This window comes from Sciurus vulgaris (genome assembly GCF_902686455.1).
Source record: "Sciurus vulgaris genome assembly, chromosome: 15".
NCBI lineage: Eukaryota > Metazoa > Chordata > Mammalia > Rodentia > Sciuridae > Sciurus > Sciurus vulgaris.
The window spans coordinates 24,050,214-24,066,183 of record NC_136476.1 but is presented as its reverse complement, the minus strand read 5'-3'; the positions used below and the strand labels follow the sequence as shown (position 1 = coordinate 24,066,183).

Sequence of the window (15,970 nt, the reverse complement as noted above, 5' to 3'; positions counted from 1 at the left end):
GCCAAAGGAATGAACAATTTATTCAATGAAATAATATCAGAAAATTTCCCAAATCTGAAGAATGAAATGGAAAATCAAGTTCAAGAGGCTTATAGGACTCCAAATACACAAAATTACAACAGACCCACACCAAGGCACATTATAATGAAAATACCTAACATACAAAATAAAGACAGAATTTTAAAGGCTGTGAGAGAAAACAACCAAATTACATTCAGGGGGAAACCAATACAGATATCAGCAGATTTTTCAATCCAGACCCTAAAAGCTACAAGGGCCTGGAACAACATTTTTCAAGCCCTGAAAGAAAATGGATGCCAACCAAGAATCTTATACCCAGCAAAACTTACCTTCAGGTTTGACGATGAAATAAAATCCTTCCATGATAAACAAAAGCTAAAAGAATTTACAAAAAGAAAGCCAGCATTACAGAACATTCTCAGCAAAATATTCCATGACGAAGAGATGAAAATCAAAGAAGCAAATCAGCAAAGGGAGGAATTATCCTAAAGGAATTGTCAAATAAAGGAGGAACTAAGTTGTGTCAAATAAATAAATAAATAAAATTTAAAAAATGAACGAAATGACCGGGAAACCAAATCATATCTCAATAATAACCCTGAATGTTAATGGCCTGAATTCATCAATCAAAAGACATAGACTGGCAGATTGGATTAAAAAGAAAGATCCAACAATATGTTGCCTACAAGAGACTCACCTCATAGAAAAACATACCCATAGACTAAAAGTGAAAGGATGGGGAAAAACATACCATGCACATGGACTCAGCAAAAAAGCTAGAGTATACATCCTCATTTCAGATAATGTGGACTTCAAGCCAAAGTTAGTCAAAAGGGATAAAGAAGGTCATTTCATACTGCTTAAGGGAAGCATAAATCAGCAAGATATAACAATCATAAACATCTATGCCCCAAACAGTGGCTCATCCATGTATGTCAAACAAATCCTTCTCAATTTCAGAAACCAAATAGACCATAACACAATAATACTAGGTGATTTTAACACGCCTCTCTCACCACTGGACAGATCTTCCAGACAAAAATTGAACAAAGAAACCATAGATCTCAATAACACAATCAATAATTTAGACTTAACGGACATTTATAGAATATACCATCCAACCAAGAGCGAATACACTTTCTTCTCAGCAGCACATGGATCCTTCTCTAAAATAGACCATATATTATGCCACAAAGGTAATGTTAGCAAATACAAGAAGATAGAGACACTACCATGTATTCTATCAGATCATAATGGATTGAAGTAAGAAATAAATGAAAGAGTAAAACACAGAAACTATTCCAACATCTGAGATTAAACAATATGCGATTATATGATGAATGGATAACAGAGGATATTAGGAAGGAAATTAAAAAATTCTTAGAGGTAAATGAGAACAAAGAAACATCATATCAAAATCTCTGGGACACTATGAAAGCATTACTTAGAGGGAAATTTATTTCATGGAGCGCATTAAATAAAAGAAGTAAAACTCGACAAATAAACGACCTAACACTACAGCTCAAAGCCCTAGAAAAAGAAGAACAGACCAGCACCAAAAGTAGTAGAAGACAGGAAATAGTTAAACTCAGAGCTGAAATCAATGAAATTGAAACAAAAGAAACAATACAAAAAATTGACAAAATAAATAGTTGGTTCTTCGAAAAAAAAAACAAAATTGATAAACCTTTAGCCACACTAACAAGGAGAAGATGAGAGAGAACTCAAATCACTAAAATTCGGAACGAACAAGGAAATATCACAACAAACAAGACTGAAATACAAAACATAATTAGAAGCTTTTTTGAAAATCTATACTCCAACAAAATAGAAAATTTCAAAGACATCAACAGGTTTCTAGAGACATATGAAATTGCCTAAACTGAATGAGGAGGACGTACACAATTTAAATAGACCAATTTCAAGTTCTGAAATAGAAGAAGTCATCAAAAGCCTACCAACAAAGAAAAGTCCGGGACCAGATGGGTTCTCAGCCGAGTTCTACAAAACCTTTAAAGAAGAGCTCATTCCAATACTTCTCAAAGTATTCCATAAAATAGAAGAGGAGGGAACCCTCCCAAACTCATTCTATGAAGCCAATATCACACTGATACCTAAACCAGACAGAGACTCATCAAGGAAAGAAAATTTCAGACCAATATCCTTAATGAACATCGACGCAAAAATTCTCAACAAAATTTTAGCAAATCACATACAAAAACATATTAAAAAGATAGTGCATCATGATCAAGAGGGTTTCATCCCAGGGATGCAAGGTTGGTTCAACATATGGAAATCAATAAATGTAATTCACCATATCAATAGACTTAAAGTCAAGAATCACATGATTATTTCAATAGATGCAGAAAAAGCATTTGATAAAATACAGCACCCCTTCATGCTCAAAACACTAGAAAAAATAGGGATAGTGGGAACATTCCTTAACATTGTAAAGGCCATTTATGCTAAGCCCATGGCTAATATCATTCTAAATGGTGAAAAACTGAAAGCATTCTCCCTAAAAACTGGAACAAGGCAGGGATGCCCTCTTTCACCACTTCTATTCAACATCGTTCTTGAGACTCTGGCCAGAGCAATTAGACAAACCAAAGAAATTAAAGAGATACGAATTGGAAAAGAAGAACTCAAATGATCCCTGTTCGCTGATAACATGATTATATATTTAGAGGAACCTGGAAATTCCACCAGAAAACTCTTAGAACTCATAAGTGAATTCAGTAAAGTAGCAGGTTACAAGATCAATGCCCATAAATCCAACGCATTTTTATACATAAGTGATGAATCTTCAGAAAGAGAAATTAGGAGAAATACCCCATTCACAATAGCCTCGAAAAAAATAAAATACTTGGGAATCTATCTCACAAAAGAGGTGAAAGACCTCTACAATGAGAACTACAGAACACTAAAGAAAGAAATTAAAGAACACCTTAGAAGATGGAAAGATCTTCCATGTTCTTGGATAGGAAGAATTAATATTGTCAAAATGGCCATACTACCTAAAATGCTATACAAATTCAATGCAATTCCAATTAAAATCTCAATGACGTACCTTACAGATATAGAGCAAGCAATTATGAAATTCATCTGAAAGAATAAGAAACCCAGAATAGCTAAAGCAATCCTTAGCAGGAAGAGTGAAACAGGGGATATTGTAATACCAGATCTTCAACTCTACTACAAAGCAATAGTAACAAAAACGGCATGGTATTGGTACCAAAATAGAAAGGTAGATCAATGGTACAGAATAGAGGACACGGACACAAACCCAAAGAAATACAATTTTCTCATACTAGACAAAGGGGCCAAAAATATGCAATGGAGAAAAGATAGCCTCTTCAACAAATGGTGCTGGGAGAATTGGAAATCCGTATGCAACAGAATGAAACTAAACCCATATCTCTCACCATGCACGAAACTAAACTCAAAATGGATTAAGGACCTCGGAATCAGACCAGAGACCCTGCATCTTATAGAAGAAAAAGTAGGTCCAGATCTTCAACATGTCGGCTTAGGACCAGACTTCCTTAACACGACTCCCATAGCACAAGAAATAAAAGCAAGAATCAATAACTGGGATAGATTCAAACTAAAAAGCTTTCTCTCAGCAAAGGAAACTATCAGCAATGCAAAGAAAGAGCCTACAGAGTGGGAGAATATTTTTGCCAATCATACTTCAGATAGAGCACTAATCTCCAGAATCTATAAAGAACTCAAAAAACTCTACTCCAAGAATTCAAATAATCCAGTCGACAAATGGGCTAAGGAAATGAATAGACACTTCACAGAAGAAGATCTACAAGCAATCAACAAACACATGGAAAAATGTTCAACATCTCTAGTAATAAGAGAAATGCAAATCAAAACTACCCTAAGATTCCATCTCACCCCAATTAGAATGGCAATTGTCAAGAATACGAGCAACAACAGGTGTTGGCGAGGATGTGGGGAGAAAGGTACACTCATACATTGCTGGTGGGACTGCAAATTAGTGCAGCCACTCTGGAAAGCAGTGTGGAGATTCCTTAGAAAACTTGGAATGAACCGTCCATTTGACCCAGCTATCCCACTCCTTGGCCTATACCCAAAGGTCTTAAAATCAGCATACTACAGAGATACAGCCACATCAATGTTCATAGCTGCTCAATTCACAATAGCCAGACTGTGGAACCAACCTAGATGCCCTTCAATTGATGAGTGAATAAAGAAGCTGTGGTATATATATACAATGGAATATTACTCAGCCATAAAGAATGATAAAATTATGGCATTTGCAGGCAAATGCATGAAATTGGAGAATATCATGCTAAGTGAGATAAGCCAATCTCAAAAAGCCAAAGGACGAATGATATCGCTAATAAGTGGATGATGACACATAATGGGGGGGAGGGAAGGGTTAGTGTTAGGGTTAGAGTTAGGGTTAGGGAGGGGGGCAAGTATGGAGGAAGGAAGCACTGTATAGAGGGAAAAGAGGGGTGAGAGGGGTGGGGGAGGGGAAAAAATAACAGAATGAATGAAACAACATTGTTCTATGTAAATTTATGATTATACAAATGGTATGCCTTTACGCCATGTACAGAGAAACAACATGTATCCCATTTGTTTACAATAAAAAAAAAATAAAAAAATAAGATAAAATAAATTATTAGTATTATACAGCAAATTTGATAGAATTATATCACTTTGTGCTCACCACTGTTTTGGATTCTACATAGTCCTTCCAGACTTACCTCTTCCTGATGAAATATCTCTTTGGGTAGATCTTTCAGTGAGTCTCGGTGGGTTTTTAAATTGTAGTCATTAAAAAATATTTTGCCCTCACTCTCAAAATTCTATAATTTTTCCCCAGCACAGTAAATGTTGCTGCATTGTTTTCTGGCACATATTGATATAAATATAAAGTCTGCTGTCATCTTAGATGTCATATTTTTCCATCAAGTACTTTTAATTTTTTTAGGGGGGGTGTTTAACAGCAATGTTTATTAACTTCTTTGCAATGGTATTGGTGTAGATTTATTTTTTATTTATCTTGATCAAAATTTACTATATACTTTTAACTTTAACCCCTGAGTGTTTTGGGGTTTTTTTACCCCCTATTCAAGAAAAATTTTCAGCCACCATGCATTCAAAAGTTACCCTTTTATCATACCCTGTAATTTTTCTGAACAGCTATTCATTAACCCTGGGAACCTCTCTTGCACATCCCTTAATTGTTCTTGCTCATGGAGGTAAAAGTTAGGACAATGTTTACCTTGGAAGGGCAAGGAGACTGACTGGTAGGAGGTATAAGAAGCACACGAGGCCACTGTGGTGCTGATAATAATCTATTATTGTCAGTAATGGTTAACACAGACGTGTTCATCTTATGAAAACTCTTCAAGCTGTACACTTACGTCACACCTCAATTAAAGGCTTAATTTTAAAAAAATTTTAGAAGTAAATTCATGTTTCAATCTTCTTTTTATATTTTAGTAGTACTGGGGATCAAACCCAAGGCCTTGTGCATGCTATACAAGCATTCTATCACTGAGCTACATCCCCATCCCTTTTTATTTTATTTTGAGACAGGGTCTCACTAAGTTTCCCAGGCTGGCCTTGACCTTGTGATCCAGAAATGCCAGAAAACATCGTGATCCTCCTGCCTCAGTCTTCCAAGTATCTGGGACCACAGGAGTGCACCACAATAACCAGCTTGTGTTTCAATTTTCAATTTTGTTGACTATCTTTCTTTGCATAAGATTTTTTTATGTATTTTAAAATTTGGTTTGCCAGCTCATTGCACTATTTCCTTACCCCTGAAACATGTGTAGTCTGTGATCATCCCTTCTCATTTGTGGTTGCCTCAACCTAGCTTACTTGGCTATCCATATATAGAACGAAATCTCACAACAGCAAGTTAAAATTTCCGACCTAAAGAGGCATCATATTCAACATAAATTCAGTCACAAAGCAGGGATGCTTGACTCCATTTTGGTGTTTTAAACTCTGTGTCATATAGAATTCCTAAGCCTGCAACTCATCCAAAACTATAACACCAGGCAGCATTTGGTACGAGGATCCTCTTCCAATAGCCTGTTTAGAAGGAGGCAACGAATATCAATAACAGTTAACACCCTGGACCTCCTCTAGTCCATGTTATATTAAGAGTGCAAAACTCTCAGTCTCCAGCACCTGCTTCTAACAGGGAACTCAGGAAACCACAGGCTTTAATCTACTCTGCTTTGTATTTACAATCTATAGGTATGCTCAGTTTGACCTATTTATCTAGGATATGTGTTTTTCGGTGTTTTTGCTGTTGTTGTTTGTTGTCACTTTTTACATTTTAGAATGACCCAAACATGTTTAGAATGGAAAGGAAGTTAAATGAATATCACACCACATCAAACAGTTATACATAGCCTAGAACTCCACAGACACTCAATAAACACTTGCTGAATTAAAAGAATTCAGTATTTTAGAAAACATACTGATACATTATAGACTATATTCCTAATATTTTTTAAAAATGAACTATAGCTTTATGCAACATGGATAAATCTTAGAAATACAATGCTGTGAAAAAAGTAGATGATAGACTTGTAAGCTATAAAATCACCATTTTTGTAAAGTTCAAAACAAGCAAAACTGAATAGTGCATGGTCAAGATATACATGAAAACAAGTCAAAAAATAAAAAAGCAAAAAGCAATGTCAAACTAATTCAATAAATGAATGTCTCATTCATTACTGTACTCCAGTGCCTAGAATAGTGTCTAACACATGAAAGTTATTGAATTAACTAAGAGTTGTAATGAATTTTAATACAAAATAATTTAAGATAAGCAGGAGAACTAGAGAGAAACACATACGTAGATGTAAAAAAATGCTAATATTTTAGTTCCTGGAATGAGTATTGGTTTAATGGGTATTTAATATATTATTCTTTAGAACTCACATGTAAAGTTATATCTATTCTATTTTTACAGGATTTCCCCCTTTATATACAAAGAAATGCACAAATCTTAAGTGTACTCAACAAATCTGGACAATGCACATACCTGTGTAGCCCAAAGTCCACAGAAATTATCATTATCCCAGAAAGTTCTTTTATGCTCCTTCTCCACCAATCCCTGCTCCTACCATCCAAGCAGACACTACCATCCTGATTTTTTTTCCCCACTATAGGCTAGATTACGCTTATGCTCACTGATTTGTCTTACATCACCAGAATAAAAATTTCCTAAAAGTGCTAACCTGGATGTCTCATTCATTACTGCATTCTTAGAGCCTAGGTATAGGCCCTGACACATAGAAGTGAAATAAATGAAGATTAAATAAGCATTATAATGAATTTTAATCAACCTGGAAAGACAGAATCTCAAATATGAAACTTAGAAGTTAATATTATCAAAATTTACTCATAAACTTTATAACTCTAAGAGACACTGACTTCTAGGATCAATAACACCCATGAAGAAATAATGTAATAGCCTAAAAACGCTACTAAACTGGGAGCTAAGAGACCTAAAAATAATTTTAATCCACCATTACTGCTAATAAATAAGTGAATTACACTTTCTTGGCTTTAATAATAAAATTAATAAATTAAATTACAGGTGTTTCTCTCAATTCTTAAAAATTTGTGATTTCCAGTCAGTTAATATATAGTTTAAGTACCAAATAAATAATTTAAGTACTGCAAAACTGACAAGGAGAGAATGATCATGATTACTAAAAAGAAAGAAAAGTTTTAGAAGTTTCACAGGACAATTAAAACATGAGCTAGATCTTCAAAGAAAAATAGAATTTAAACAATGAAAAACAACGTTATTTTCAGAGAGAAAGGCATTAAAAACATGGAAAGAAGAATGTGCACAGCATATTCCTGGAAGATAAAGGTCCCAAAGAAGAATTAAAGGAAAATTAAAATTATAATGAGTCAGAAAAGGTGGTGCATGCCTGTACTCCCAACTACTGGAGAGGCAGAGGTAGGAGGATCACAAGTTTGAGGCCAGCCTGAGAAACTCAGAGAGACCCTGTCTCAAAATAAAACATAGAAAAGGGCAGAATATGCAGTGTGGTGGTAGAACACCCCTGGATTCAACTCTAGTACTACTAAATAAATAAAATATTATCGATCTAATCTTCATGTTTCAAATTGGCAAAGATCAAGTCATCTGAAAACATTCTATGTTACTAAAGGTAAAGAAAATCATTTCTATATCAATTTGACAATCTGTGTTAAAATTAGGAACACTCTCCAATTATAGACAATTCCCAAGGCTTAACCCCAGATCCACACTCTTCTGAGTACTAGAGCACCAGTCTTCATTTCTCTATCAAGTTCTAGTCACATATTCTAATATCTGGCTATAGATTTTCACTTGCCTATCCCACTATTACCTCAAAATCAACATATACAAAATACAGACTCCACCACAGATAGGCTCTCAACCAGCTACTACATATGCAATTTTTTTCAGTCCTATCATAATCAAATTCTAGGTCTTTCTTTGTCATTAACTAATTGAGTAACATCAAACACATTTTTATATCTCTCTGGGTCTCAACATTTCTAATGCACAAAATGTATGAACTGGCTCAAATGTTCTAAGAGGTCTTATAATTCCAAAACCCTCTGATTTCTTGCCACTGAGGATCAAAACTTCAAAGTCATCTTAAATTACTACTTTCCCCACATCCTCCATTTTTATCCAGTCCATGACAGAGTCTTGTGACATCTCTCCACTCTGACTTAATCCCACTAAGTCCAATTCTGGATTACTTCAGGCATAGAATATTTTCCTATCTCTATAGCTTCATTTTCAAATTCATACCACACTAGCACTGGCACCACTTTAATTTTCCGAAAATATTTATTTTAGAAAGCTCTTCCCCAATATAAAACTTTTAAAGTTTCTTTACCTATGGGGCAAAATACATTCTCCTCATTCTAATATGTAAAGCCTCCATAAATCAACTGGAATCTACATTTTCAACCTGATTTCTTACTACTTTATCACACAAACCTTCATTTCAGTCAAGTTTTCTATGTTCTCTAAACATGTCATATATATTTTGCCTTTGATTACCTCCTACACAAGTTCCTTTCTCTTATACAAAATCAGATCCTGACTAGTTTTGACTCATCTCTTCTCTAAAGCCTTCTCCTCACCTCAACTCTAAGTGATCTTGAATATCTACAACTTTTATTATTTATCTTTATTCCCAACTATACTATAAGTCCCCAGGAAAAAAGAACCTATTTTATATTTTTCTATCTCTTTCAGATGTAGCAAAACACCATTTATAGTGTAGGTATTAGTAAATATGTGGTGATTAAAGTTCTGTTTAATTTACAACTAACATGTATGTATTGAATATTGCCCACATACTCTACATTGTGTATATTTTAAACCTAAGGTACCATGCCTCAAAAATACACAATGAATTTGAAAAGACATGGCTAAGACAAGGGAAATAAGAATCAAACAACCAAAATGAAGCATATACTTTGAAACTATGTGAAGATAGGCTAAGACTAAGAAGTTATGTGAATACAGAGACAAAAAAAAAAAAACACATTTACTGGGAAACTGTGGCACAAATTAGATAGAATTTCATTTTATAGCAGTAGTATTAATAAATAATAATTATTAACATTCAAGGCGATCTTAAGGTGCTAGGCTTGAAAGCTTTTAATGTATTAATTCATTTAATTTTTACTATAATACTGTTGGGAAAGTACTATAATTCTTCTCATTTTCCAGATTAGGAGACTGACACACTGATCAGTTGTTCCATAACAAGGAGCTGTAAAATAGGGTGTAGAACTAGGATGGAGAACATAAGAAAAAGTTAAAAGGGTAGACTAAAAATGGAGAAATCAACTTGCCAATCTACAGCAGAGAATACTTGCTGAGAATCTTTAAAGGAAAGACTGAACAGGGCAGAGACTAATAGGGTTTATCTATTACAAAGTTATAAGCCACTAAAGATATGGGGATAAGAGAATGCCATAATAAGGAGTATTATAATAACTCTACTGAGGACAAACAGAAAAGACACCAGATTCTGAAAAGCTGATACAGCTTTCAATGTTTGAGGCACTGAAACAAGTCTTGGGATGCAAGTGCTGAAGGGGAGAAAGTGGAAACATGATAGACAAAAGGAATAATAGATATATTGAATGGGTTAATATAAAAGGTAAATGAAATAGACAGTTTAAAAATGATGCCTAATTTAAAGACTACATGACCAGGAGAAGGAAATTAAGCTTTTGCATTAATCAGCTTTCTGTTGCTGTGATAAAATACTTGACATAATTAACTTAAAACCAGGAAAGGTTTATTTTGATTCTTGGTTTCATTCCATGTTGCTTGGGCCCCATTGCTTTGGGCCTATGGTAGCAAAGTAACTTGTGGTGGGAGCATGTGGCAGAGGAGGGATGTTCACCTTATGGCAGCAAGAAAGCAAAGAGAGAAAGGAGGAGCCAGGGTCCCAAACCACCCCCAAAAGAAGGTTGCCCTCAATAACCTAACTTCCTTCTACTGAGCCTTACCTCCTAAAGGTTCTACAACCTCCCAATAGTACCACAAGCTGGGACCAAACCTTTAACACATGGGCCTTTGGGGGGATATTCAAGATCTAAAGTAAGATAGGTGTATAAGAAAATGATTTTCATTTGGGTCATATTTAGTTTAAGGAGATGATTAAAAATAGTATCAGACCAGACTGAAAAAACCTAGTAAGTGACTGGAATGACATGTAAGCAACAGAATTAGTTTAAAATGAAAAACTGGGCAGAAATTATGATATTAAAAGGAAAGGAAATATATTAAGTCATAATCAACTGGTCCTAGCTTTTTGTATCAATAATTTTTATCAGAAAAGCCAACTTAATGCTAACACAAAGGTTCCTAAATTATCTCCAAAGAGCTCTTAAAAATCTCAGTAATTTTTTTCATGACGTCCCTGGACTAAAAGAAATACATTAGCATGTTCAAACAACCTAATAGGTATTATGATCCTTACAATTTAGTGTCTGTTGGGCACTGTACTATTTCTCAAACCTTGGAATCCAATTAAACACTACCAATAATTTCCTGTTCCACACTTTCACATAATTAGTAGTTGATTTTTAGCAGAACAACCTTTGAAAACATAGCTTTAAAAAAAAGATAGAACATTGTAGAAAGGAATGTAGGTTGTGACATTGAAACTGTGAACTACCTCAAATTAATAGTTCAAGCCTGAGTTCACTGATGCTCCAGGCACCTTAGCACACAGTTTGGGAAACTGGAGACTAAAAGAAAAGACCCTATAAAAAGGGAAATACCATAATACAGGAAGAGGAAAAAAAAAGTTCTTAGTACAGTGAACCACAGGAGGGCAGCACAATAGTTACTAGGCAGGACAATGGGCTCAAAAAAGAGCAATAAGAGTCAAAGGCTATAAGACCCTTTAGCCAGTTCAAGATCTAAAAGTCCTTTTGCTTCTCATACTAAAAAGCAAGAAACTCTGGTCACTGGCAGATCACCTTATGTTCAGTCATTTTACCTTTCTTTGAATCACCTTTGCCTGCCCAACTGCAACAGCAGTCAAGACTCCCCCCAGGTTCCCCTGCCCCAATCAGGGCTTCACTGCATTGCTGGGCTCAAACTTCTAGACACAAGTGATCTTCCCGCCTCAGCCTCAGAAGTAGCCTGGAACTATAAGCACTAGCCACCAGTCTGGCTTGACCAAGACTTCTTTAGCAGCCAGGCAATTTACTGCTTTGCATGCATCTTATTTACTCCTATAACAATCTTACAAGAAAAATGAGGCTCAAAGACATTTTAAATAATACAACTGTTAAGGAGCAAGAATACCATGATTCAAACCCAGATCTGACTCCAAAGCCAAATTTCTTTCCTATTTGCCAAAAAGCTTCCTACCTTTCAGGAATAGCCAGGTAAAGAAGAGAAAGATAATACATTTGCCTCCCATACCTGAGACGTGTGTCTCAAATCACTAAGGAAAAGATACTAAAAGAAACTATTTCCTAACCAGTCCCTTAAATCATGCTATAAAACTCCAAAGAGAATATTCACTTGGAGCAAAAATAAGCATTATGTGCTCATCTAGCCAACAAGTACTGCAGCTTTCCTGTACAAGTAAATGCATGTACTATTATGGCAAGTGCTGGACACATTTAGTTTACAGACATGTTACTCTCCAAAAGATAAGTACACATACAAGCAAGTGAATCCCACACTTGATGAAGTAAAAGGTGAAGCAGATGGGACGGGGAGGAGTCAAAAACTGATTATTCATTTTCTAATCTGTTGGGTGTTATTATCAGAATATATGCAATAGCCCAACAACTCACTTGTATAAACCTATTATGAAACCAAAAGCAATCACTCCCTATTTCCACTTCTGTTTTCTTTTTCCACATTTCTCCTCTCCTCTATGACATACTCAGCTGTGACTATCCTTTCATTCAGAGAAAGGAGTTTCCCTTGACAGATTAATAACCACCGGAAAGTAAACTGGGTAAATTCAACCGACACAGCAAGATCAAGCAGATAAAACCACCCAGGAAGCATTCAATGTGGTAGCAGAAAGTCCAGCAAGAACAGCTCAATAGCTACTCCTTACTACCTGGAAATATTCCTCTGAAAGTTTAAGAATTTCTGGCTGTTTGAAGATAAAGAGAAAGGGATGCTTTACTTTTCTCTGCAAAGCCATGTTACTTGTAAAACCAACAAGGCATGTTTCTTGAAATATCTAAAAGAGCAACAATAAACACCCCAAAATTATTGTCGCAAACCAACATTAAAAGTTCAGCTCTGCCATTTTCAGAGTAAGCAACAAGTAAGCAACAAGGAGCCCTGCCTGTCTACACAGGCATCCAACCTTCCTACGCACTCACAGCCTTTACACCCTCACCTTACTGCGGCAATAGAGGACAGCAGCCAGGATATCATACCCACTGTCGCGGGAGGGGGAGGAAGGGCCTCTTTTTCTGCAGAAGAGAAACAGTTCACATCTTGTTCCCGTTGCCTGCTTCTGAAACCTAAAAATAGAAGCAGCTGTTACTACCGCAGAAATCCAGGGGAAATAGATGCTCTTTTCTAGGCTATTTAGATGTCTCGAAAATGTTAAAGAGGGACAAGTAAGGAGGGAGGGACTATGGGGGACACACGGATGCAAATATCAACAGCAAGACATTCCGTCCTCGGTTTTGTCTTAAAGAGGAAGATTTTTCTGGCCAAGTGCACTGCCACTGGCCCAAGCTGGGAGGTTGGGGGGCGGGGGGGGGAGTCGGCGATCGCGAGGTGGAAAGAGGTTGGAAAGACGAGTGCTGCCCCCATCTCGACGCCAGGCAGCGACTACACCCACCGGCTGCACGGATCAGGCGACAAGGGACCGTCCTCGAGCCCAAAGGGGTTGCTTCTCCACGGTGCCTCCGGTGGGCCAAGGTCTGCGAAGCCCCGGGACCCGGCACGGGTCCGAGCGTCCGCCAGGCTGGGCCCTCGCGGGCCCTCCCGAGCGGGCTCGGCTCCCGCTCACATCCCTCGGCGGCGAGGACCCGGCCTGTCCCTGCGCCGCGGCAGCCCTCCGTCCCGTCCGGTGCCGCAAGACCGGGCTCGGGGGCCCGGGGACCCGGGGCGGCTGACGCGGCGGCGCGAACTCCGGGGAGTGCCGCGCGCCCGCCCAGCCTGTCAGCGCCGCGGGAGGCCGTTAGCGGCGGCCGCTGCTGCCCCCTTCTGCTCCTCTTCCTCTCTCCTTCCTGCAGCCACACCACTCCCACTTTGGGCAGCCGGGAAGCCGTCACAGGCTTTGTCTCCACCCTTTCCCGGGCCACACGGTCTTCTCAGCGCCCTAGGCGACACTGCTTTGGACGCCCTATTTGCGTCGGACTCGGCCTCCGCGTTGGCCTCCAGTCGAACCGCCAGTTGGCGGCGGACTAAGGCCCGCTCCGGGCCGGGCGGAGGAGGCAGCGGGCCGCTCCCCCGACTGCGCGTGCGTCGCTGGGCAGGCTGCGCTTCGGCGGGCGCTCGGCGCGGTTTGGGAAGGGTGGGTCACGGAGGACCGCGGCCTCTCGGGAAGCTGGCGTGCGCGCCTGGAGACTCCCGGGGCCGGGGCAGCCCCTGGGCACGCGAGGAAGTTAAGGCAGCGCTGCTAGCTGAGCGCTGGGGGCCGGCCGGGGCTTGGTGGCAGCGCTGAGCCCGGCACTCCCCACATGGGCGTGTATGTGGCCGCCGCCCGCCGTGAAGGCGGCTGGGAATGAGTCAGCCAGGCCGGGAAGGCCCCACCGCACGCAGGCTGACAGCGGAGCAGGCCGGGCTGCCTCCGGGGGGAGACTTTCCCTTCCAGTGCACGTCGTCCCCTTTCTGTTTTCCTTCCCTCGTTCTGGGTACTGCAGACCTGTTCTTACCCAGGCGCTAGGCCCAGGGGAAGTGCTATCAAGGTTCGGGGCAACTCGTTACGGGAGCTGTTTGGTGGCAACACAAACAGCAGACACCTGACATCTTCCCTTCCTGAGAGAGCCCCTGACTCCAATGAGCCACCTCTGCGGAAAAGGGGAGAGAGGTGCACAGCGAATGGGAAGAAAACTTCCGAAAGAGCCCTATTCATTCATTGAAACCTTTACCTGTCATCACCTACTAGGTCCTAGGTGAAGGCAACCCTCGTTTCCTTATCCTACTGGAGGCTGTCTTCTCACAGAAGTGACAAAGTATGCTTTGAATGTGTAATGTACTGGGTGTGTAATTGTCATTAAGAAAAATAATAGGAAAGGAGTAAAAGTGAGGAGGACATTATTTTAGGATGACCGAAAAAGACTTGCTAGAGTTAATGACATTTCAGCAAAGTTCTGTAGGATGAGAATGAACCAGTCATGTGACAATCGGGAAAGCATTTCAGGTAGAAGGACTATCAAAAACAAAGACCTTGAGAAGGGAATTGTGTTTGGCAAGTTGAAAGACCAGGAAATAAGTCATTGTGACTGGAGGACAGTGGAGGGGGCAGTGGTAAGAGGTGAGGCCAAAGAAGTTGTTGGGTACCAAACTGTATTTTGTCCACCCCAACGAAGTGATGTATTTACAGCTTCTATTTTCCCCTTACATAAACGATGCTGCCATTCAGATCTATCTTGTATTTGTTTCTTTAAATAAACTTCACCAGAGCAGCCCTTACGTTTCTTCCTACATAAGACCCATTGCAAAAGGTCTCTGAGTAAATGAAAGCAGGATAGGAAATGACTTGAATTCATACTGACTCCTTTAAATAATGAACTAGAGCCATTATTGTCTCATAAGGTATGGGATGGGGAAATTTACAGGGATTTCACTTGCCTATGGTTACTGTCTTATGCTGGAGATCCTTTTTTATTTTTTAATTAGAAACTGGAGTGTAACCCAATGGAAAAATTAAAACCTGCCTAAAGTATTAAGGCTGAAATTACAAACAACTACCATGAGAGTTTCCATTTCTGCAAACAAAAATTCTTGCTGAAATAAAGGCTGGAACACAGACCCACACAGAGAAGTACTGAAGGTGGCCATAATGTCATTGTTAAAATTAAAAATAACAGAACTGTGGGAAAAGATTATCTTTCCTAGGGAAAAAAAAAGAAGTTTTAGAACTCATGTGAATGTGTCATTGTAATAAGTGATGCTTCTATATTTTGCAATGTCTGACACTGTTGGCAGTGTCTGTTACTGTCTCCCACCTTTTTTTCAGGGGGAAGATATTTGGAACTAGTGAATATTCAGGAATTTTTTTGTTGGGAGGAAGGAACTTTTTTTTTTTTTTTTTTTTTTTTTTTTTTGAGACAGGGTCTCACCAAGTTGCTCAGGGCCTTGATAAATTGCTCAGGCTTGCTTTGAACAGCCTCCAGAGTCACTAGGATTATAAGCATATGCCACCATGCCCAGAGTTATGGATATGGGAGACAAGGTGGA

General features: G+C 38.7%; 1 protein-coding gene across 5 annotated transcripts in view; it reads right to left on the bottom strand.

Moving 5' to 3' along the window:
- Positions 1-13,877, bottom strand: part of JAK2 (Janus kinase 2) — a 135,103-nt gene extending 121,226 nt beyond the window's left edge. For 3 of the 5 annotated variants that reach the window (XM_079113006.1, XM_079113007.1, XM_079113010.1), the window contains exons 1-2: positions 13,404-13,466; positions 12,951-13,077 (exon numbers count right to left, since the gene is read on the bottom strand). The gene's annotated coding sequence lies outside the window, so the exon portion shown is untranslated. Of the gene's footprint in view, positions 1-12,950; positions 13,078-13,403 lie in introns of all 5 variants that reach the window. The other 2 variants (XM_079113008.1, XM_079113009.1) reach the window with 1 other exon arrangement.
- Positions 13,878-15,970: the final 2,093 nt, after the last annotated feature.